The following is a 22,397-nucleotide window of genomic DNA, read 5'->3' as shown; positions in this document are numbered from 1 at the left end:
ACGGAAGAATCCATAAATAAAAATGTATTTTAATAAAATACTTTCAACAGTGAATTTATCGGATCTATTTAACGAGGAAAATAATTTTCGACCTTATTTGATTTATGAAGAAAACTATATACAAAGGATAAAGCATAAAGGCAGTATCTACTGTTTTCTTAACACGGGGTATTCCAGCATGAACTTTTCAAATTTGGTGAGGGATGTTTCAGAAAGAGGGATAAGTAGAAAGTGCGGTTTGCGGCATAGTGCTCACACACATATGAAGTTTTAGAAGGGGTGTAAGAGAGTTTAGCGTGTGCGTGATCAAAGAAACGCAGAATATCAAAGCGATATTCCAGTTCCTTCAATGTTCGACGTCGCATGTCCACGTAACGCCTCCAAATTCCGTGAACGTCGTGTACCACTGTCTGATAGTGTGATGCGTCTGTAACGTGCCAGGAAATTCCGCTGGATCTGGGTGTCAGATTTGGTCTCTGTCAACCATTCTACACACTATGCCATCTGCGTGGGCGTGAGGGGTGGGGGGGGGGGGGAGAGAAGAGGGATGGCCGTTTTCTTCAATAACTAACCTGTAAAAAACAAAAACTAAACTAAACTTTAGGTGCGTGTGCGAAAATTTTGCCGGAAATCTTTGTACCTATCCCCGTTTCCGAAATATGCGTGTTCAAAGTTCTATAGATCATTTTAGAACACCCCGTGTTGTTTTACTTGTTTATAATAATTTATTGTTTCGATCACATAAATGGATATTTTTAAATGTTTGGAGGTAATATTTTCTAATCTTTCACTTTTGCAGAGTGTGGAGAATTTATCACTCAAGCTTTGTCAAGAACATTCACTCTGAATGTTACTTTGGTCATTAATAAACTTTTTTTATCATTGAGGATTTCTCCATTCTGTTACTAAATTTCATCACGTCACCCCCATCAAAATATCGATCTTTTTGTAAAAAGGATAGTCCCTCTTAACTTCACGTTTCGGTTCAGGTGGAAAACCGCACAGTACACAGATCTCAAACACAGGAAGTTTTAGCGCTGACGTGTGAACGGGAACGACCACTCGAGACAGGCGAGAATACGTACATGAATAACACCCCAAGGGCGTTTAAATAGACTCGTTTTCCAATAGCAGGTAGTTACAAGGAAGTCGATCGTGTGAAAGGCCCTTAACGATGCTAATGGAAGCAACTTACTCAACCCCTTTCCTTGGGTAAATCATCATCATTTTCCTGTTTCTTGAACAGAGTAGATTTATTCTACTCAACTTTGTATATATTATCAATATGTTGTTAGGGAACACGATATCTGCCAGAATCTGTAACAATTTGTTTCTGTTGACTTTATAGAATGCCTTTTGAAGGCGACGGAGGCAGTATTTGTCTCTGGATTGAATTCTCTATGTTTTTAGGTTTCCGCACCACAACAGGTAAAAACTTAACCCTCATGCCATCACTTTGTTGTCCGTCCGTGCGCCTGTCTGTCTGTTCAACTTTTCAAAACCCTATTCTAAGGAACGGGTAGACGTATCAAGTTAAACTATGTTAATACTAAGGTCTACAGTCCGTTTGGGGTGTAAAAAATTGTAGTATCTAAGTCAATGCAATCAAAAGAAACAGCCATTTATGTCATATGTTTTGATACTCTCAAATTCACTCATCAAAACCTATTGGATACTTCCTGTTGGCATAAAATCATGAAATTTGGCAAAATGCAAGATTTTACCGCATAAGTAAAGTAAAATATCAGAAAATTGTTACTTTGTAATTATATCGCACGAAATAAATATTTCTTTGTAATTTGTCACCCGACTTCAAAAGTGAAATTAAAACATTCCCCAAAGTTCAAAATGGTTCAAATGGCTCTGAGCACTAGGGGACTTAACTTCTGAGGTCATCAGTCCCCTAGAACTACTTGAACCTAACTAATCTAAGGGCATCACACACATCCATGCCCGAGGCAAGATTCGAACCAGCGACCGTAGCCGTTGCGCGGTTCCAGACTGTAGCGCCTAGAACCGCTCGGCCACCCCGGCCGGCTGTTCCCGAAAGTCTCGGAATCGCTGGGAAAGATAATTTGCCAGTATCAGTGTCGATAACAGACAAAAATCTTCCTTCGAGATAATCGATTCCCAAAATGGATGAACTGTCATATATAAAGTTTGTACAGAACCCTCATTACGTGAGTCGTATTCTCTCCTGGCCATTTTTTTTTATTAGCAGTTTCAATGAAAAATAGCCACCACAGCATGGTCTTCTTTTTCGGAAGCCATTTTGCTCCTCACTCTTGATGGATTCATAGTTCTGCACAATTTATTCTTGATGATGCAGCAACATATAGAATGTCGAGTTCAGTCTCCGATTTTGAAGATAGAACCAACAATTGACTTCGTCCAGTGCTCACATCTATCATCTTCCGACCAGATATCTACATCTACATCTACATCCATCCTCCGCAAGCCACCTGATGGTGTGTGGTGGAGGGTACCTTGAGAACCTCTATTGGTCCTCCCTTCTATTCCAGTCTCGTATTGTTCGTGGAAAGAAATATTGTGTGGGCTCTAATCTCTCTGATTTTATCCTCATGGTCTCTTCGCGAGATATACGTAGGAGTGAGCGATATACTGCTTGACTCCTCTGTGAAGGTATGTTCTCGAAACTTCAACAAAAGCCCGTACCGAGCTACTGAGCGTCTCTCTTGCAGAGTCTTCCACTGGAGTTTCATCTCCGTAACGCTTTCACGATTACTAAATGATCCTGTAACGAAGCGCGCTGCTTTCCGTTGGATCTTCTCTATCTCTTCTATCAACCCTATCTGGTACGGATTCCACACCGGTCAGCAGTATTCAAGCAGTGGGCGAACAAGTGTACTGCAACCTACTTCCTTTGTTTTCGGATTGCATTTCCTTAGGATTCTTCCAATTCATCTCAGTCTGGCATCTGCTTTACCGACGATTAATTTTATATGGTCATTCCATTTTAAATCACTCCTAATGCCCACTCCCAGATAATTTATGGAATTAACTGCTTCCAGTTGCTGACCTGCTATATTGTGGATAAATGATAAAGGATCTTTCTTTCTTTGTATTCGCAGCACATTGAGATTCAATTGCCATTCCCTGCACCATGCATCAATTCGTTGCAGATCCTCCTGTATTTCAGTACAATTTTCCATTGTTACAACCTAAATTCCTTGTTAATTTTCAAGAAGCTTAGGAATCTGTCTGTAAATGACTTTCTTGCATATTTAAACAATTCTAGATTGAATAATGTTGCCCCGGGGCTTACTGTGTGAAGGAAATTTGAAGAAGAGTAATAGAGATTTTCTAATTGCCCTGCTGTTCCACCATTTCTCTCGGTCTATAAGCGAGCTACGTATTCGCCGCGCTGGCGAGAATAAAACCTCAGTCTGGACGCCAAAAGCCGAGCCCGGCTTGGCGGCTGCAACGCAATTTTCCGCTGTCAACGGAGGAGCGCTGCTGTGATGAAGCCCTCAGCCGAGGGGCGAAGGGCCGCGCCCTGTCGCGTTCCTTTGAATGGCGCCATCGCCTTACTCGAATTTCGCGGGTGGGGGTAGATCTCTCCTCCTCCGGCCTTCGTGGTTCCACCTGACCCTCCCTACTCGAGTCTTTACTCGGAGACTGTACTTGGCAATGCGTTTAAGAAAATCCTGAATATATGCGGGTTGAAAGTGGTCGCTCCACGAATACAGGGTTATTACAAATTATTGAAGCGATTTCACAGCTCTACAATAACTTTATTATTTGAGATATTTTCACAATGCTTTGCACACACATACAAAAACTCAAAAAGTTTTTTTACGCATTCACAAATGTTCGATATGTGCCCCTTTAGTGATTCGACAGACATCAAGCCGATAATCAAGTTCCTCCCACACTCGGCGCAGCATGTCCCCATCAATGAGTTCGAAAGCATCGTTGATGCGAGCTCGCAGTTCTGGCACGTTTCTTGGTAGAGGAGGTTTAAACACTGAATCTTTCACATAACCCCACAGAAAGAAATCGCATGGGGTTAAGTCGGGAGAGCGTGGAGGCCATGACATGAATTGCTGATCGTGATCTCCACCACGACCGATCCATCGGTTTTCCAATCTCCTGTTTAAGAAATGCCGAACATCATGATGGAAGTGCGGTGGAGCACCATCCTGTTGAATGATGAAGTCGGCGCTGTCGGTCTCCAGTTGTGGCATGAGCCAATTTTCCATAATTTCCAGATACACGTGTCCTGTACCGTTTTTTTCGCAGAAGAAAAAGGGGCCGTAAACTTTAAACCGTGAGATTGCACAAAACTCGTTAACTTTTGGTGAATTGCGAATTTGCTGCACGAATGTGTGAGGATTCTCTACCGCCCAGATTCGCACATTGTGTCTGTTCACTTCACCATTAAGAAAAAATGTTGCTTCATCACTGAAAACAAGTTTCGCACTGAACGCATCCTCTTCCATGAGCTGTTGCAACCGCGCCGAAAATTCAAAGCGTTTGACTTTGTCATGTGGTGTCAGGGCTTGTAGCAATTGTAAACGGTAAGGCTTCTGCTTTAGCCTTTTCCGTAAGATTTTCCAAACCGTCGGCTGTGGTACGTTTAGCTCCCTGCTTGCTTTATTCGTCGACTTCCGCGGGCTACGCGTGAAACTTGCCCGCACGCGTTCAACCGTTTCTTCGCTCACTGCAGGCCGACCCGTTGATTTCCCCTTACAGAGGCATCCAGAAGCTTTAAACTGCGCATACCATCGCCGAATGGAGTTAATAGTTGGTGGATCTTTGTTGAACTTCGTCCTGAAGTGTCGTAGCACTGTTACGACTGACTGATGTGAGTGCATTTCAAGCACGACATACGCTTTCTCGGCTCCTGTCGCCATTTTGTCTCACTGCGCTCTCGAGCGCTCTGGCGGCAGAAACTTGAAGTGCGGCTTCAGCCGAACAAAACTTTATGAGTTTTTCTACGTATCTGTAGTGTGTCGTGACCATTTGTCAATGAATGGAGCTACAGTGAATTTATGAAATCGCTTCAATCATTTGTAGTAGCCCTGTACATGTATGTACCCCAGGTGGTTGTAATTAAACTGACGGTGTTCACATTGGTGCAGTGCGCGCTCTATACACTCACGCTCATAAATTGAAGATAATTGCAGAATGTGGTGCCACACAACGTGGCACTGCACAAAACTGGCGCTAAAAGCATACGCACCTAGGGAACACACACGACTCAGATCTGTAAGTCCACGGTATTGTTGATAAGTTGAGAAAACTGTCCCGAAGCACATGTGCTACAAAACGCCACTGTTTCCTGCACATGTTCCCCGGCATCAATATGGGATATGATCACCATGCACACGCACGCAGGGCGCACAACGGGTTGGCATACTCTGGATCAGGTGGTCGAGCAGCTGTTGGGGTATAGCCTCCCATTCTTGCACCAGTGCCTGTCGGAGCTCCTCAAGTGTCGTAGGGGTTTGAAGACGTGCAGCGATACGTCGACCGAGGGCATCCCAGTGGTGCTCGATGGGGTTTAGGTCTGGAGAACAGGCAGGCCACTCCATTCGTCTGATATCTTCTGTTTCAAGGTACTCCTCCACGATGGCAGCTCGGTGGGGCCGTGCTTTATCATCCATCAGGAGGAAGGTGGGACCCACTGCACTCCTGAAAAAACGGGCATACTGGTGCAAAATCACGTCCCGATGCTCCAGACCTGTTATAGTTCCTCTGTCAAAGACATGCAGGGGTGTACGTGCACCAGTCATAATGCCACCCCACAGCATCAAACCACGACCTCCATACAGGTCCCTTTCAAGGACATTAAGGGGTTGGTATGTGGTTCTTAGTTCACGCCAGATGAAAACCCGTCGAGAATCACTGTTCAGACGATACCTGGACTCGTCCGTGAACATAACCTAGGACCACTGTTCCAGTGACCATGTACTATGTTCTTGACACCAGGCTTTACGGGCTCTCCTGTTACTAGGAGCCAGTGGAATGCACCTTGCAGGTCTCTAGGCGAATAAACCGTGTCCGTTCAGTAGTCTGTAGACCGTGTGTCTGGAGACAACTGTTCCAGTGGTTGCGGTAAGGTCCCGAGCAAGGCTACCTGCAGTACTCCGTGGCCGTCTGCGCGAACTGATGGTGGTGTTGAACATTGTGGACGTCCCGTACTGTAGCGCCTGGACACGTTTTCTGTCTGCTGGAATCGTTGCCACAATCTTGAGATGACTCTTTGTGGCACACGGAGGGCCCGTGCTACGACCTGCTGTGTTTGACCAGCCTCCGGTCGCCCTAGTATTCTACTCCTCATAACGTCATCAATATGTGTTCTTTGAGCCATTTTCAACAGACAGTCACCATTAGCACGTCTGAAAACGTCTGCACATTTACTCGCTGCACCGTACTCTGACATGCACCAACACACTTCTGCGTATGTGGACTGCTGCCAGTGCCATCGTGCGACAACCGCAGGTCAAATGCACCGCATGGTCATACCACGAGGTGATTTAAACTCGCAAACCGCCCACCAGAGCGGTTGTTTCACCATGTATCAGCATTATCCTTAATTTATGAACATGAGTGTACATCGCTGGGCGCTGAAACATCGTAGGTATGTTCATTAGCCGGCGCACACGTGGAGTGTACTCAAAAATTAATAGTTCCACTGTCTGCCGCCAGGTGAAAATATGGCGCTGTAAGCAGTCACAATGTGAAATGCTTTCTGTTTGACGTCAGTGTGCTGTTGATCGCTTGGCGACGTATATTAATTTCTTTTGTGAAGTTTTCGTTGGTGCAAATAGTTAAGAACGTTGAAGTTTTCTGTGTGAAATACAATTGCTATTGGGAAGACAGACTGTCTGTGGTGTCACCGCCAGACACCACACTTGCTAGGTGGTAGCCTTTAAATCGGCCGCGGTCCGGACCCGCGTGTCGCCACTATCAGTGATTGCAGACCGAGCGCCGCCACACGGCAGGTCTAGAGAGACTTCCTAGCCCTCGCCCCAGTTGTACAACCGACTTTGCTAGCGATGTTTCACTGACAAAATACGCTCTCATTTGCCGAGACCATAGTTTAGCATAGCCTTCAGCCACGTCATTTGCTACGACCTAGCAAGGCGCCATATTCAGTTACTATCGATATTGTGAATCATGTACCGTCAAGAGCGACGTTCATCGTTAATGGGTTAAAGTTAAGTATTCCACCAGCTACGTCCGTTTTTCTAAATTATAATTTCCTTTTCATGTTCCAGACCTCACGCCAGCCTGCGTGAGGTAAAACGCGGGCATTTGGGCCTCCTTTAGTAAAGCCGTGTTGGCTCTCTTGCCAAACACAACACCGCCCACATCTGGTAAAGTTGTTTTAGCAGAATGGCAGCAATAGCAGCGCTGCATTGCGGGAATAACGCCGGCAGAAATAGGCGCAAAGAGGCCCCATGTCAATAAATGGACTGAAGAATATGGTCAAGAAACTTGAAGAAACAGGTGTATTAGGTGGTGTAGAAGGGAGTGGCGGCGCCCCATTCCATGCCAGCTGATAATGAAGTTGCTGTAGCTATAGTCGAAGTGCTTGGGCTCTGTCATGGGAAATGCATCTCCCTGGTCAACATTTAAAAATATTTTGCTCCACATTTTACATTGATATCCCCACAAGATTCAGAATGTGCACCAAACGAAGTCCCAAGATAAACTCCAACGCTGTGCCTTTGCCCTTCCTTTTTTGGCACGCATAAAAATGGACAACACGTATGAGGGGAATAGTCTTTGGACGGACGAGGCACAGTTTACTCTGCACAGTGCCGTGAAAGCGCAGAACTGTCCCGTACAGAATTCTTCTCCGTCACATGCTGTGTAGAAACTTGAAGAAACAGGTGTATTAGGTGGTGTAGAAGGGAGTGGCGGCGCCCCATTCCATGCCAGCTGATAATGAAGTTGCTGTAGCTATAGTCGAAGTGCTTGGGCTGTGTCATGGGAAATGCATCTCCCTGGTCAACATTTAAAAATATTTTGCTCCACATTTTACATTGATATCCCCACAAGATTCAGAATGTGCACCAAACGAAGTCCCAAGATAAACTCCAATGCTGTGCCTTTGCCCTTCCTTTTTTGGCACTCATAAAAATGGACAACACGTAAGGACGTCTTTGAGCAACACGTGGACCCAGCTGTGTAAGAATGCAACTGTGTCCACACCATTATTTCCATGCATGATGGGGCGACAACGCAGATCGATTGCCAGGTGAAAGATTTGCTTCAAAAAACCTTCGGTAGCGACCGCACCATCTGTAGGCAGTTTCAAGATGTGCGGCCTTCCAGATGCTCCAACATAAATCTATGAGACTTCTGGTAGTGGGCATATCTGGAAGATGATGTCTATCAGGACTGTATCTCGATTCGTCTTGATCTGAAGGGTAGCATATTATGATATGTCGCTCTGATTACATCGGATATGCTGCGAGCATAATGGATGCAGCATGTTGCTAAATCGGGAAACCATAATTAACACATGTCGTAGCTTGTGATCGTATCCTAATAAAACGTGCTACAAGCACCGTTACAATGCGTTTGATTGATCCTCCCTTTTTCCTGTACCCACACCACATTCTGACTGCTTAGAGCGCTATATTTTCACCAGGTGGCAGAAAGTGAAACTATTATTTTTTTCAGCATAATCGACGAGCTTGTTCACTAAAGAACACACCTAAGCTGTTTCAGTGTCCTGTGATGTATACAGCCCGTACAGCAACACTCTCAACAGCTTCAGTTTAATTATAGTCATCTGGTATAAACAAGTTACAGAAAATAAAATGGCAGACCATTTGCTACTTTCAAAGAGTTATGACGAAGCACGGGCTGCTATTTGTAACCATAATAGAAAAACAAGTATGTTACTATTCCTACAATATAACTGCTCAATTTTGTTATTGGGAAACCTTTTTGCTCCATCCACATCCTAGCAGGAATATTAACTGCAAGTAGGCCTCTAGAGTATTTAACGTGTTTAAAAGAGCTTCTAGTGTATCACGTTACATGAAATATTAAAATTCGGCATTCAGCTCCAGCCCAGCTTCCTTCCCTGCAGCTTTAAAAATTAGAATGAGCGATTGAATCGCGGCCCGTTTAGTAAGCGTCAAACATCGTGGAACTGAAACGAATTCTAGCGAGCAGTTGGCGGAAGGTGACCTGGAGGAGACTGTCTGTTTGCTTTAACATCAGTGAGTCGAGGTTTGCATGAATCGCAAATCTTTATTTCGTAAGATATCAATAACACCAAGCCAAGGTAAGAAATAATCAGTGATACCCTAAACGTTAGATGGGAAGGCACGGTACCCCTAATACAATATCTCCGTCAAGGTATCGGGAATTCACTCCTGTGGGGAGGAAATATAAGGAAATCATTAGATATATTTTATTATTCTCTCAAATAGTTTGTAGGCACACCTGTAAAACACGCTTTCTGCTAACTACCGATCACCATTTCAAACACTGGTGGCAGAATGAGGGAAATTACAGCCTAGCGACGAACGGACCACGAGATGTTCTTTGGTTGGATCCAAACTCATTATGAGACTTAAGAATGACTCTCTACGTTTCCCTGATTTGACTTGATTGGGTCAAGTAAGCAAAATCGAAAACGACAGGAATGTGACCAGTCGTGACTTAAAGTCGGTCCTCCCAAAACCAGCAGGAGATGTCGTAGACTTGGTTCAAATGGCTCTGAGCACTATGCGACTTAACTTCTGAGGTCATCAGTCGCCTAGAACTTAGAACTAATTAAACCTAACTAACCTACGGACATCACACACATCCATGCCCGAGGCAGGATTCGAACCTGCGACCGTAGCAGCTGCGCGGGTCCCGACTGAAGCGCCTAGAACCGCTCCACCACAGTGGCCGTCATAATCCCTCTAACTGGAATTCAAACTATTAGGTCTGAAGCCCAGAACTCTTGACTAGTTCCGTTTGTATCGTTAGCGCCGGCCGGAGCGGCCGTGCGGTTCTGGGCGCTACAGTCTGGAACCGCGCTACCGCTACGGTCGCAGTTTCGAATCCTGCCTCGGGCATGGATGTGTGTGATGTCCATAGGTTAGTTAGGTTTAAGTGGTTCTAACTTCTAGGGGACTGATGACCTCAGATGTTAAGTCCCACAGTGCTCAGAGCCATTTGAACCATTTTTTTTGTATCGTTAGCGAGACTAGGTCGTCTTTGTAGACGGTTGCTCGAGTGTGAGTTGTATTGAATTGTTCTACTGATGTGTCTAGTTCTACTATTGATTCCTGTGGATAAAACGGTTCAAATGGCTCTGAGCACTATGGGACTTAAGTCTAAGGTCATCAGTCCCCTAGAACTTAGAACTACTTAAACCTAACTAACCTAAGGACATCACACACATCCAAGCCCGAGGCAGGATTCGAACCTGCGTTCGTAGCGGTCGGGCAGTTCCAGACTGTAGCGCCTAGAACCGCTCGGCCACTCTGGCCGGCTCCTGTGGATAATCGATCGGGTATTCACAAGGTAGGTTTTCAATATCTCTTTCAAAAACTGGGGACAAGAAGTAAGTTCAGGACATTTGTTATCTTCAACCAGTTTTGAAGAAACTGAGGAAAAAGCACAAAAATTGAGGATTGTTCCCAGAAAATGAGGATGTCTGGCCAATTTAATTAAATGATTAAAAGGACAGACCATAGATAACATAGACTGCGCATGACGTCATTTTACTGAAACTAATATCTAAGTCACGTGATTCGCGGCACACAGCCGAGTATGTCATTACGTATTTGTAGGGCACAATTTGACTTTTTGTGTTTTTTACCAGAAGGAGAGGTAATGATCTTCACACATGCTCAGATAAGCCTTGTTTTGTGTTCTGCAGAAAAGGTACACTGACGAAAGTTTCTGTTGTGAAAGTGAACTCCTTTAAAATACCCTCAAAGATCTTTCCATGAGTTGAAAATTAGAATGCATGTTGATCGTTAGAGATGAATAACTCAATGAAAGACTAGCGTTTAAAATGACAGATCGTTAATATATAATTCACTATACGAATTCTCTACAATATTTTCTAATATATTTTGTCAGTTGTTTTGGTATCTGTACTAGATAGAGAAAAATTCATAAAATGTTATGGAAAAACGGACAATTTCCATATAATGGATATTATGATGGCGTCCTCTTGGGTTAAATATTCCGGAGGTAAAATGGTCCCCCATTCGGATCTCCGGGCGGGGACTGCTCAAGAGGACCTCGTTATCACGAGAAAGAAAACTGGAGTTCTACGGATCGGAGCGTGGAATGTCAGATCCCTTAATCGGGCAGGTAGGTTAGAAATTTTAAAAAGTGAACTGGATAGGTTAAAGTTAGATATACTGGGAATTAGTGAAGTTTGGTGGCAGGAGGAACAAGACCTTTGGTCGGGTGAATACAGGGTTATAAATACAAAATCAAATAGGGGTATTGCAGGAGTTGGTTGAATAATGAATAAAAAAATAAGAGTGCGGCTAAGCTACTACAAACAGCATAGTGAACGCATTATTGTGGCCAAGATAGACCACGCCTACTACAGTAGTCCAATTTTATATGACAACTAGCTCTGCAGATGACGAAGAAATTGATGAAATGTATGATGAAATAAAAGAAATTATTCAGATAGTGAAGCGAGACGAAAATGTAATAGTCATGGGTGACTGGAATTCGGTAGTAGCAAAAGGGAGAAAAGGAAACGTAGTAGGTGAATATGGATTGGGGGGAAAAAATGAAAGAGGAAGCCACCTGGTAGAATTTTGCACAGAGCATAAGTTAACCATAGCTAACACTTGGTCCAAGAATCATGAAAGAAGGTTGTATACATGGAAGAACCCTGGAGATACTAAAAGGCATCAAATAATGGTAAGACAAAGATTTAGGTACCAGGTTTTAAATTGTAAGACATTTCCAGGGACAGATGTGGACTGTGACCACAATCTATTGGTTATGAACTGTAGATTAAAACTGAAGAAACTGCAAAAAGGTGGGAATTTAAGGAGATGGGACCTACATAAACTGACTAAACCTGAGGTTGTACAGAGTTTCAGGGAGAGCATAAGGGAACAATTGACAGGAATGGGGGAAAGAAATACAGTAGGAATTCCTTTGAGGAATAAAGTAGTGAAGGCAGCAGAGAATCAAGTAGGTAAAAAGACGAGGGCTAGTAGAAATCCTTGGGTGACAGAAGAAATATTGATTTTAATTGATGAAAGGAGAAAATATAAAAATGCAGTAAATGAAGCAGGCAAAAAGGAATACAAACGTCCCAAAAATGAGATCGACAGTAAGTGCAAAATGGCTAAGCAGGGATGGCTATGGGGCAAATGTCAGGATGTAGAGGCTTATCTCACTAGTGGTAAGATAGATACTGCCTACAGGAAAATTAAAGGGACCTTTGGAGAAAAGAGGACGACTTGTATGAATATCAAGAGCTCAGATGGGAACCCAGTTCTAAACAAAGAAGGGAAAGCAGAAAGGTGGATGGAATATATAGAGGGTCTATACAAGGGCAATGTAGTTGAGGACAATATTATGGAAATGGAAGAGGATGAAGATGAAATGGGAGATATGATACTGCGTGAAGAGTTTGACAGAGCACTGAAAGACCTGAGTCGAAACAAGGCCCCGGGAGTAGACAACATTCCATTTGAACTACTGACAGCCTTGGGTGAGCCTGTCCTGACAAACTGGGAGCCGTCGAATTCTCCTTATTTGTTTGTTTGTTTGGTCGTTTGTTTTTCACGTAAGTAGAATCGCACATCATTTAATATTAGTGCATTGCGAATTTTGAATCCTTAAAGAATATACTTACAATCTTGAAGAAAGCAAGTGGTGTCAGATGTGAAAGTTACCGAACTATTAGTTTAATAGATCACGGCTGCAAAATAATAACGCGAATTCTTTACAGACAAATGGAAAAACTGGTAGAAGCCGACCTCGGGGAAGATCAGTTTGGATTCCGTAGAAATATTGGAACATGTGAGGCAATACTGACACTACGACTTATCTTAGAATATAGATTAAGGAAAGGCAAACCTACCTTTCTAGCATTTGTAGACTTAGAGAAAGCTTTTGACAATATTGATTGGAATACTCTCTTTCAAATTCTGAAGGTGGCAGGGGTAAAATGAGCGAAAGGCTATTTACAATTTGTACAGAAACCAGATGGCAGTTATAAGAGTCGAGGGACATGACAGGGAAGCAGTGGTTGGGAAGGGAGTGAGACATGGTTTTAGCCTCTCCCCGATGTTATTCAATCTGTATATTGAGCCAGCAGTAAAGGAAACAAAAGAAAAATTCGGAGTAGGTATTAAAATCCATGGAGAAGAAATAAAAACTTTGAGGTTCACCGGTGACATTGTAATTCTGTCAGAGACAGCAAAGGACCTGGAAGAGCAGCTGAACGGAATGGACAGTGTCTTCAAAGGAGGATATAAGATGAACATCGACAAAAAGCAAACTACGATAATGGAATGTAGTCGATTTAAGTCGGGTGATGCTGAGGGAATTACATTAGAAAATGAGACACTTAAAGTAGTAAATGAGTTTTGCTATTTGCGGAGCAAAATAACTGATGATGGTCGAAGTAGAGAGGATATAAAATGTAGACTGGCAATGGCAAGGAAAGCGTTTCTGAAGAAGAGAAATTTGTTAACATCGAGCATAGATTTAAGTGTCAGGAAGTCGCTCCTGAAAGTATTTGTATGGAGTGTTGCCATGTATGGAAATCAAACATGGACGATAAATAGTTAGGAAAAGAAGAGAATAGAAGCTTTCGAAATGTGGTGCTACGGAAGAATTCTGAAGATTAGATGGGTAGATCACGTAACTAATGAGAAAGTATTGAACAGAATTGGGTAGAAGAGGGTTCTGCGGCACAACTTGACTAGAAGAAGGGATCGGTTGGCAAGACATGTTCTGAGTGATCAAGGGATCACCAGTTTAGTATTGGAGGGCAGCGTGGAGGGTAAAAATCGGAGAGGGAGACCAAGAGATGAATATACTAAGCGGATTGAGAAGGATGTAGTTTGTAGTAGGTACTGGGGGATGAACAAGCTTGCACAGGATAGAGTAGCATGGAGAGCTGCATCAAAGCAGTCTCAGGAATGAAGACCACAACAAGAACAACAACAACAGTGGATATAAAAGGATTTCGTTTCATATAAAAGCGTAATAAGACATTTGATACATATTGTTGAGGAATGGTTAGGAAACTAATGCTGCCTGCCAAAACGATACTTCGTCTTCTACTCCTGTGGAAGCGGTGGATTAAGACTGACGTGCAACAAAAGCAGGCATTCACCAAGTAACTGTAATTCTGTCGCTTCTGAAATGAACTGCGAATACTTTTGTAATGCCCACGAGTAATAACGATAACCATCGAATGAATATGAGGAATTTCGGAAAGATTAGGTTAACTGTACTAGTCATGAGGTGTGATAGCAATACGACAATCCATTGTATTGTTAAAATCTGTGTTTGATTTCAGGTATAAGTGAGAAAAACAGTCATCTCGAGTTCGCATAGCGCATAGTGGCAGAGAGCCGGCTTGCTGCAGTGAGTTCAGCTTGTTGGCCCGAGTCACGTGACTTAGATGGTTTCAAACGTCAACAAGGCAGAGATTGGTGTGGACGCGATTTATGCTATCTATGTGTAATGTCTCTTGCAGTTGTCTCTCCGCGATATTTTCAGAAATTTTATAAATTATATAACTCAGTACATATCTCGAAATATCTCTTCTTATCTTACCGATTCCTAAACTTTAATATACGATGATTATCAATGCAAAGTAGTTTCAAGCCCTATTATTCTTTGGAGCGTGCATTTACTCCAGGGAATAGCTTCTCTGCTATCTATGTTTTTTTCTTATGAAAGGAATGATTCAGATCTTGCCGATTAGCCGTGAAAGAACGAAGATGTATGTGTATGTATTGTTGAGCTAGTCGCCATCTTGATGAGAATGAATCTAATACGTGAACTAAACTAAAGTAAGTGTGTTCGCGTATTATTTAACTGATTATTATTGACAGTGTCTGCTTACTACGCTGTGTTGCACGGGATCAGTAGGGAACGTCTGATTTACACTGGACGAACTTGCCGTTTTGTACGCTCAAGATATCCAGTTTATTACTTTCAATAAATGGGCTAAACGGTTTTACCAGCAGATCTCCGGTCTTCCCCATGTGATCACCGAAAATTACTAATTATTACAAATGTTTTCAGGAGACCGACTGACAATTGTCGTCGCACCGAGACTTCGAAATTGCTTCACTGCCTTATGGAATTTAAGTTAAGCTCTATTTAATCAGGACAGAACAGTATTGAACTGTGTGAAAGTGATAAGCCTGCTTTGTGAATGAAAATTCCCTTAATATACGCATGTTTTTTACTATCCTGATCAGTGAAGCTAAATCAGGCCGGTGTGAGAGAGGTTTTTAAATTTCAAATCCCACAAAAAATATTAAATATGGTCTGTGATTAAAGATATAATAGGAGATTTGCATTGTTGTGTCGTTGGATGTTGGCGGTGGTGGTGATGGCGGGAGAGTGGTGATCGGGCAGGCCGATGCTAGTAAAAAGAGGGGGAATCATTCTTCATTTCTCGCCTAGGGGCACAAAACAGATAGCGTTGGCCCTGCAGCTGACCACCGACATGGTACGGGCGCCGGGGCATTGCCCTGGTCGGCGCTGCCCGCTAACCGCACAGCAGCAGTGGCGTAGTGTAGGTTACGCTGCGCAGACGCTGGCGGGGAATACCCGGCAGAGCTCTCAGCTGCGCTGCGGGCGTCAATTTCCTGCCGGAGGCGGCGCCGCCCTCGCAGAGGAAAACGCGCGACACCACACAAACAGCCAGTTACGACCCGCCTCCGGGCGTTTATTAACCTCTGCCGGATATTCGCACACCACGCAGAAGCAGACGCGTTTTAATAATGGCAGTGGGACGGATCACTCACTTCATTAAAATGAGCATCACGAGGCCGTATTAAACGACGAACGGGGCTGGTGAGCTTTGCTTTGACTCTGCGGAGCGTCCGAGGCTAAGGCTCGCTGTCCACAGAGTTCTTCGAACTGGGCTGATAATCTGGCAATAACGCCGCAAGGCTGTGTGTGCGTAAGTGTGTGTGTGTGTGTGTATGTGTGTGTGTGTGTGTGTTTATCCCTGTAGCACAAAACCAATGATACAGCTGCAAAATGCAAACACTTAAGTCAAACTCACAAGAATAGATGCCACTTTATATTTATATTTATATTTATCAAGGGATAAAGAGATGCACATATACAGATGGCGGTAGTATCGCTACGCAAGGTATAAAGGGCAGTGTATTCGCGCAGCAATCATTTCAATTCAGATGATTCATGACAAAAATTTTCCGACACGATTCTGGCCAACGACGGGAATCAACAGCCTTTGAACACGCAAACTTAGTTGAAGCTAGACGCATGGGACATCTCATTTCGAAACCGTTAGGGAATCCAGTATTACGTGATTCACAATGTCAGAAGTGTGTTGATAATATAGAATTTCAGACATTACCTCTCACCACGGACGACGCCGTGGTCGGCAGCCTTCACTTTTTCATAGAGTTGTCAGTGATAACAGACTAGCAATACTGCGTGAAATAACCGCAGAAATCAAAGTGAGACGTACGACGGACGTGTTCGTTAGGACAGTGCGGCGTTAATGCGCAACGGAAACAGACGATCGACTCGAATGTCTTTGCTAACAGCACGTGCCGGTCATGGTGGCAGAGCGGTTCTACGCGCTACAGTCTGGGGCCGCGCGACCGCTACGGTCGCAGGTTCGAATCCTGCCTCGGGCATGGATGTGTGTGACGTCCGTAGGTTAGTTAGGTTTAAGTAGTTCTAAGTTCTAGGGGAGTGATTACCTTAGAAGTTAAGTCCCACAATGCTCAGAGCCATTTGAGCTATTTTTAACAGCACGTAATCGCCTGCAGCGCCTCTGCTGCGCTCGTTGATGTTGATGATGTTCGGTTTGTGGGGCGCTCTACTCCACGGTCTTCAGAGCCCGTACAAAGTCCCAGTTTTTACACAGTCCGAACTAGCCACTGTCACGAATGATGATGATGATGATGATGAAATGATGAGGAAAAGACAAACACCCTGTCACCGGGCAGAGAAAAGTCCGAACCCGGCCGAGTATCCCCGTGATCCTGTCGGCTGCTGTGGCCGAGCGGTTCTAGGCGCTTCAGTTCGGAACCGTGCTGCTGCTACGGTCGCAGGTTCCTGCCTCGGGCATGGATGTGTCTGAAGTCCTTAGATTAAGTTAGGTTTACCTAGTTCTAAGTCTAGGGGACTGATGACCTCATATGTTAAGCCCCATAGTGCTTAGAGCCATTTTGAACTCGTGATCCAGGGGCAGCAACGCCAGCCACTAGATCACGATGCGCTCGTGACCATATCGTTTGCAACCTAGATTACTCGAAACCTGTAGCCTAGTCAGATGAGTCCCGATTTGAGTTATACGAGCTGATGGCCTACCAGACCCCACCAAGCCATGGGCCCAAGTTGTCAACAAAGCACTGTGTAAGCTGGTGGTGGCTCCAGAATGGTGTGGGCTGTGTTTACATGGAGTGGACTGGGTTCTTTAGTCCAACTGAACCGATCACTGTTTGAAAGCGTTTATGTTCGGCTACCTGGAGACCATTTGCAGCCATTTATGGACTTGATGTACCAAAACAAAGTTGTCTGGTCATTGGATCGCAACTGTCCATGACTGTTTTGAAGAACATTCTGGCAATTCAGATCACCCGATATGCATCCCATCGGACATTTATGGGACATAATCCAGAGGTCAGTTAGTGCACAAAATACTGCACTGGCAACACTTTCGCAGTTGTGGAAGGCTGTCCCTCCCGGGTGGCCGTGCGGTCTAACGCACGGCTTTCCAGGCGGGAAGGAGCGCCGGTTCCTGGCACGAATCCGCCCGGCGGATTTGTGTCGAGGTCCGGTGTGCCTGCCAGTATGTGGATGGTTTTTAGGCGGTTTTCCATCTGCCTCGGCGAATGCTGGCTGGTTCCCCTTATTCCGCCTCAGCTACACTATGTCGGCGATTGCTGCGCAAACAAGTTCTCCACGTACGCGTACACCACCATTACTCTAGCACGCAAACATAGGGGTTACACGCGTCTGGTGTGAGACGTTCCCTGGGGGGTCCACCAGGGGCCGAACCGCAAAATAACCCTGGATTCGATGTGGGGCGGCGGAAGGGTGAAGTGGACTGCGATAGTCGTCATGGGGTTGCGGACCACTGCGGCTGCGGCGGGGACGGAGCCTCTCCATCGTTTGTAGGGCCCCGGTTAACATAACATATGGACGGCTAGACAGGCAGCATGGGTCAATATTTCTGCAAGTGACTTCCAACGACTGGTTGGATCCATGCCACGTCGAGATGCTGCACTGCTCCGGGCACTATATTTGAAGATATGTCGTGGCTCTTGTCACTTCAGTGTAGAAGAAGTCCCTGGTTGTTTTGTAGAGCTGTAGAAGGTGGTCACGTGCCTGCAGACCTCTGACGCACGGAGGTAGGACAAAAATATAAATACCCTGAAAGAAATGTATGCTTGAACATAAATACAGTTGCGGTGCTGTATTTGACGACGAACGGCACCTGTACGGTGTCCTCAATACGTTGCAAGAGTCAGTCATGGTCAGAACAGTTTCGTGTGTTGTTGTCAGAGCATTATGCCTCAGCTAAGTGAATTGAAAAGAGGCAACATTGTGGTGCTTGTATGGTGAGAGCTTCCGTAGCTAAGGTAGACGAAGTGTTTGGTGTTCCAATAGGCACTGTATCGAAGATTTATACCGCATACAGAGAAAGCGGAATAAAAATCATCCACAAAGTCACAACGCGGACGAAAGTGTGTGATCGTGACCGATGGTCATTGAAGAGGACTGTGACAGAAATAAGATGACGACAGTTGAAGTGGTCACTGCAGAACTGAACGTCTCGTTCGCCAACCCTGTCAGCATCCAAACAACAAGAAGGGAACTCCATAGGCAGAAAGTTGCAGGGCGAGCTGGAACACCAAAAGCACTCATCAGTGATGCAAATACGCGCAGCAGGAAGACGTGGCGAACAACCATAAAGCCTGCATATGGAACAATAGAAGAATGTCATTTGGTCGGGTAGTCTTGTTGCACGCTGTTTCGAACTTCTGGCAGAGTTTACGTCCCAAAACTGAAACATATCGGGGTTTTCGTGACGGTATGGCCAGATATTTCGTGGTAGTCCAGGGGCCCCACGGTTATTCCGCAAGATCGCATTACAAGGATTATGTCACCCTTTTGGCTGCTCATACCCAACCTATCGTACAAGGTTTGTTCCCCAGTGGTGACGAGCGGTTCTAGGCGCTACAGTCTGAAACCGCGCAACCGCTACGGTCTCAGGATCGAATCCTGCCTCGGGCATGGATGTGTGTGATGTCCTTAGGTTACTTAGGTTTAAGTAGTTCTAAGTTCTAGGGGACTGATGACCTCAGAAGTTAAGTCCCATAGTGCTCAGAGCCAATTTGAACCGAGTGGTGATGTATTTCAAGACGCGAGAGATGCTCACACAGCTCGCATCGTCCAGTACTGCTTTTGTGAGCACAAGAATTGTCACATCTCGCCTGGCCACAACAGTTGCCAGATCTCAATATTATGTGGCCTTTATGGTCTACTTCGGAGAGAAGGTAGCATGATCGCTACCCACGTCCATCATCGTGACCTGCCCATGCCACTATTTTGCAGGAAAAAGGGTATAAGACTCCTTTGAAGACCATGCAGGACCTGTATTTATCCATTCCGAGAGAAATAGGAACTGTTTTGAATACCAACGGATTTCCTACTCCGTTTTAGACATGGTAATGTGTTATGTTTTATGTGTTTCCATACTTTTGTCAACGCCCTGTAATTCATGTCAGTGAATTATCGTCCATGTGCCTGTCGACCTCATTGAAACAGTGGCATAAGTACGCTCAAACAGTTTCTACGAGATCATTGTTAAGGGAACTACATTATTGGTCATTAAAATTGCTACACCACGAAGATGACGTGCTACAGACGCGAAATTTAACCGACAGGAAGAAGATGCTGTGATATGCAAATGATTAGCTTTTCAGAGCATCCACACAAGGTTGGGGCCGGTGGCGACACCTACAATGTGCTGACATGAGGAAAGTTTCCAACCGATTTCTCGTACACAAACAGCAGTTGACCGGCGTTGCCTGGTGAAACGTTGTTGTGATGCCTCTTGTAAGGAGGAGAAATGCGTATCACGCTTCCGAGTTTGATAAAGGTCGCATTGTAGCCTATCGCGATTGCGGTTTATCGTATCGCGACATTGCTGCTCGCGTTGGTCGAGATCCTATGACTGTTAGCAGAATGTGGAATCGGTGGGTTCAGGAGGTTAATACGGAACGCTTTGCTGGAGTCCCTACGGCCTCGTATCACTAGCAGTCGAGATGACAGGCATCTTATCCGCGTGGCTGTAGCGGATCGTGCAGCCACGTCTCGATCTCTGAGTCAACAGATGGGGACATTTGCAAGACAACAACCATCTGCATGAACAGTTCGACGTCGTTTGGCAGCAGCATGGACTATCAGCTCGGAGACCATGGCTGCGGTAACTCTTGACGCTGCATCACAGACAGGAACGCCTGCGATGGTGTGGTCAACAATGAACCTCGGTGCACTAATGAAAAAACGTCATTTTTTCGGATGAATCCAGGTTCTATTTACAGAATCATGATGGTCGCATCCGTGTTTGGCGACATCGCGGTGAACGCACATTTGAAACGTGTATTCGTCATCGCCATACTGGCGTATCACCCGGCGTGATGGTATGGGGTGCCATTGGTTACACGTCTCGGTCACCTCTTGTTGTCATCGACGGCACATTGAACAGTGGACGATACATTTCAGATGTGGCTGTACCCTTCATTCGATTCTGCGAAACCTACATTTCAGCAGGATAATGCATGACCGCATGTTGCAGGTCCTGTACGGGCCTTTCTGGATAAAGAAAATGTTCGACTGCTGCCCTGGCCAGCACATTCTCCAGATGTCTCACCAATTGAAAACGTCTGGTCAATGGTGGCCGAGCAACTGGCTCGTCACAATACGTCAGTCACTACTCTTGATGAACTGTGGTATCGTGTTTAAGCTTCATAAGCAGTTGTACCTGTACACGCCATCCACGCTCTGTTTGACTCAACGCCCAGGCGTATCAAGGCCGTTATTACGGCCAGAGGTGGTTGTTCTGGGTACTGATTTCTCAGGATCTGTGTACCCAAATTGCGTGAAAATGTAATCACATGTCAGTTCTAGTATAGTATATTTGTCCAATGATCCCCGTTTATCATCTGCATTTCTTCTTGGTGTAGCAATTTTAATGGCCAGTAGTGGACATTTGGAATACTGTGCTGCAACACGTCTTCTCGACAGTACTGCCGAAGACATGATGTGGCCTGGTTCTTTCCATAAACCCTGGGTCTTCTATAGCTGTGTCTGTTACGCAGAAGATATTCAATGGTCGTAAATCCGTTGATAGCAGTCACCTTGACTGCAATGAGGATCGCTATAGATGATTAATACAATGCTTCGTTATTTTCCAAGAGCACTGAAAGATTTTTTAGCCATTCCGAGATACTTTTCATTTATCGCGAGAACTATCTTCGTGGACTGTGTACCAATCGTATTCACACCACTTCGAATAATAACCATCGCACAGAAATGATGTAAAACTTATTGAAATCCGTACTATTTTCAACACATATTTGCACAGAGTGAAGCTTTCTGCCTCACGTTCACCCTCAGACGGTCGCCACCGCACTGTGACAGGCCGATCTGCACTCTGTGTTCTCGAATGGTAACCGTCAGAGGACAGAGAAGGCAACGCCTCGTTGTATGGACGTGCTCTGCACGGCAAATGGAAGACAAGGAAACCTATGTCTCATTCGTTTCACGTGTTTAGTCCCACATCCAATGCGTGATCACTATGCAATATGTGTCACCCAGTTCAGTTTATCGCATACTGCACGACATTACAGTTTGCGTATTGTATACTGCACTATTTAGCTGGAATGATCATCTCCCAACAAACCAAAATCCTGTTTCAGATTTGGTAGGTCTCAGCATAGGCCCTACCAAAACTGTTGGTGTTGTGCTCTTCGGTCCAGAGACTGGTTTGATCCAGCTCTCCATGCTACTCTATCCTGTGCAAGCTTCTTCATCTCCCAGTACCTACTGCAACCTACATCCTTCTGAATCTGTTTAGTGTATTCATCTCTTGGTCTCCCTCTACCGTTTTTACCCTCCACGCTGTCCTCCAATACTAAATTGTTGATCTCTTGATGCCTCAGAATATGTCCAACCAACCG

At 44.8% G+C, this 22,397-nt stretch overlaps 1 protein-coding gene across 1 annotated transcript in view; it reads left to right on the top strand.

Moving 5' to 3' along the window:
• Positions 1-22,397, top strand: part of LOC126169519 (synaptic vesicular amine transporter) — an 848,981-nt gene that overhangs the window by 235,915 nt on the left and 590,669 nt on the right. The gene's annotated exons all lie outside the window — the stretch shown is intronic.

Source organism: Schistocerca cancellata, chromosome 1 (assembly GCF_023864275.1).
Source record: "Schistocerca cancellata isolate TAMUIC-IGC-003103 chromosome 1, iqSchCanc2.1, whole genome shotgun sequence".
Lineage (NCBI taxonomy): Eukaryota > Metazoa > Arthropoda > Insecta > Orthoptera > Acrididae > Schistocerca > Schistocerca cancellata.
This window is presented reverse-complemented; position numbering and strand designations above follow the sequence as displayed.